Here is a 3,499-nt window from a genome sequence, read left to right on the forward strand (position 1 = left end):
AGAATACGGGTCAAGATACTAGATTTGTAAATGGGTTATATCAAATTTTTTATTTTAGACCCTAGGGTTTGAGAATGGATACAAAATGAGGTTATAGTTTTAGTTTTGGTGATTATCGCCAACTTATGAAAGTTATAAATATATAATTTATAACTAATTAAATAATAATATAATAATAGTTAATTTTATCAATAAATGCGTAAATATTTCCCGAACATCGAAATGGGTCGGGTTTTAATAAAAATATAGATTCCAAAAAGTCCGAGTTGTTACACCTAGGTCAGCCGGGACATTGCTAACAGACAAATTTCCTATGAGACGAGGGATAGCAAAGCTCCCTGGATTGGTCTTTTCTTGTGGCAGCTTATTTTGGAGGAAAATTGAACATACTTCACTCAAGGTGACGTGCGAGAGCTCCTTCATCTTCCTTTTGTTGGTCAGCACTTCTTTGAGACACTTTACATATTTTGGTATCTAAGCAACGGCTTCGACGAAAGCGATGTTGATGTGGAGTTGTTTGAAGAGTTCTAATAACCTCCCATACTGAGCTTCCAATCTTTATTGTTTCAGCCGTCCAGGGTATGGAATAGGTTGAACATACGTTCAGACTGGTTCCTTAGGTTGTACGGTGCCTGTTGGGATCAGTCTTTCCTGTGTCTCAGGGACTTCATTCTCCATAACTGGTTCTGAAGTTGGTGGGGCAACAGTGTTTGTGCCACTTCTCAATGTAACAGCGTTGGCTGTTGCATGTGGGTTTGTTATTGTGTTGCTTTGAAGAGCGTCGGGTGGTCTTTGAGACAATTTATGGGCAATTTGTCCGATCTGAGTTTCTAGATTTTGCAATGATGCTTGTTGGCTTTTTAAGTCAGCTTCATGCTTTAACAATACTCCACTGATATCAATGCCTTTTAAGTTGGCCTTCTTTTCTACTTCATTTGTCTTGGTCATGATTTGGACTAACATTTCTTCAATTTTATAGTAGCTCGGATTTTGATGGCTACTAGAACTTTGTTCTTGAAATTTAGGTTTAGGTTGGAAACATTGATTCATCAACCTCTTTTCGAATCCGAGTAGGGTTTGAGTGTTACCTCCGTCCTTCCAACTGAAATTCGGGTGGTTTCTCCATCCTGGATTTTAGTTGTTACTGAAAGTGTTGTTTTGACGAGTGATGAAGTCAACTTCTTCCATGGAAATAAGGACTTGTTTGCAGTCATTGGTCTTATGTGTTCCTCCACAGGTGTCATTGGTGATCTTGGTTTTTGATAGTTCAGCTTGAAGTTGTTCGAATTTTTTAGAGAGTGCTTCAAGTTGTGTGGTGACAAGGGTGTTGGAATCGACGTGGTGCATTCCTTTTTGTGTTGGTGTATATATTGGTGGGTTATAAGCGAAACTCTTCTTTGTTGCCTTCTCCATGATTTCAAATGCTTCGTTAGGTGATTTGGATCCCAGGTCTCCACCAGCGACTTGGTCGATGGCATGTTTGTTTTGACTGGATTGTGCGTCAAAGAAATTTTGTACTTGTAACCTTACTCTTATTCCATGATATGGGAATCTTCTCAGAAGAATTTTGTATCTCTCTCATGCTGCGTGTAACGACTCATCATCATCGGTCCAGAATCCGGTAATGTTGGCTCGATATTTGGCAGTTTTATCAGGCAGAAAGTATTTGAGGAGAAACTGTTCAACCATCTGGTCCCAGTTGGTGATGGAACCAGAAGGAAGAGATTCTATCCGTTCTAAGGTTTGTCCCCTTAGAGAAAGGAAAGAGTTTGAGTTTGATCTGATCTTCTGAACAGTTTTGAATTTTAAAGGTTCCGCATATTCGTAAGAATTGAGATATTTGAGAAAGAGGGTCTTCGTCAAGGAGACCATGAAATTCAACTGAATTTTCCAACATATGAATGGTGCTTGATTTAATTTCGAAAATTCGGTGATTTCGGGTGGAGCCACTCCATTTCCGTAGACTTTGAGAGTTGGCTAGGCATACTGACTCATGTTTGGTTCATCGTTTGGTGCTGCCATCATTTCTTCGGTTTGATTTTATTCTGAAGTCGTGGCTTATACTCATTCGTCTTTGATTGTTTCAGCAGCTTCTTTTGCCCGTTTGTGTATTCTTCGGTGAAAAAGTCGTTCGGGTTCAGAAATTGGAGAAACAAGCTCAGTTCCGAATGTATAGTACATTCATGGGATTAAATTAAATTTAAACAGTTTAAATCTAAAACTTAAAGTAAAGGTTAGTAAAAGTTAAAACTAAAGTAATGGTTAGATAAATAAAAGTAAAGGTTAGGCTAGCCTTAAAATAAGAAAAATCTAATCTAATAGTTAGTAAAAAAATAAATAAAGTTAAAAGTTTATACAAAACAATGATTAAATTAAAACTGGGATCGTTTTTAGAAACGTAGCGTGTCCCCGACAACGGCGCCAAAAATTTGATGTGCGTGTGCGGTGTGGTAAAATAGTATGGGATGGAATTTTAGCTTTCGCACTAGATCATGTTTTATATTTATAAAAGGGATTTCTACTAAGACTAAATACACACAAAATAAGCAAGTGTACCTATCGTATATGTAGAATAGTATTGGTAAGAACCAAGTATCGACCAGTGGACAGAAATGTTTCTAATAATACATCTTCGTTTTACTTTAATCAGAGAGTTTAATCATTTTGGGGTTGATTTTTAAACTTCAATAGAAATACTTATATATAATATAAAGGTGAACAAGAAGAGAAATTCTAAATAAGTAAATCAATTATATGAAGGTTACCATCCAAGATCAAGAATCCACTACATTCTTCCTTGATGATGATTAAGTAAACATCTGATAAACTTGCCATAATAATATATGATAAAATAGCCCATCATTTCTAAGTGAACTTATTCTATGACATAAAAGAAAGTAGCATGCATATTTTCTAGTCCATCCTTGCTAAATATCATACTACCACGAGAATGTCTATTTAAATAGGCAAGTAGTTTAGTAAAGTAGAAAGATTAGGATTGACTTCGATCTCTCAAATACCAATTCTAACAATTTTGGGTGGTTATGGTTTAGTCACACAACCACCCTTTGGTTGATTTAATTAGGTTATAATTACACATTCCATTAACATATGATTTCTTTAACTAGCATGATAACCTAAACAATCGTGTTAACAGTGATATTTCAGAATTATCAAAACTAGAGAAATAGATCATATCTTATATCTCATCATCTCTAAGTACAATATAAGGATCCATGTTCTATCTTGAATAAGTTATCAAGGTATTCTTTTTACCATTTCTAGTCTAATAGAACATGAGTGAATCATGAATGATTCTTAATCGTCAACCTAAATTATCAAATTTAAGTGATAAAACATTTTTCATCAAACGATAATTGCAAAATAACCATGTACTTTACTAAACTAGATCACATATTTAATATAATCATCAAGTGAAACAAAGCTTCTTCATAGTAATTTTTAGATGGTAAATGGGATTTTAGCTCATAATGAGCAT

This window comes from Bidens hawaiensis, unplaced genomic scaffold (assembly GCF_021521415.1).
Source record: "Bidens hawaiensis isolate Kalapana, Puna unplaced genomic scaffold, B.hawaiensis_p1.1 tig00038489_1, whole genome shotgun sequence".
Taxonomy (NCBI): Eukaryota; Viridiplantae; Streptophyta; class Magnoliopsida; order Asterales; family Asteraceae; genus Bidens; species Bidens hawaiensis.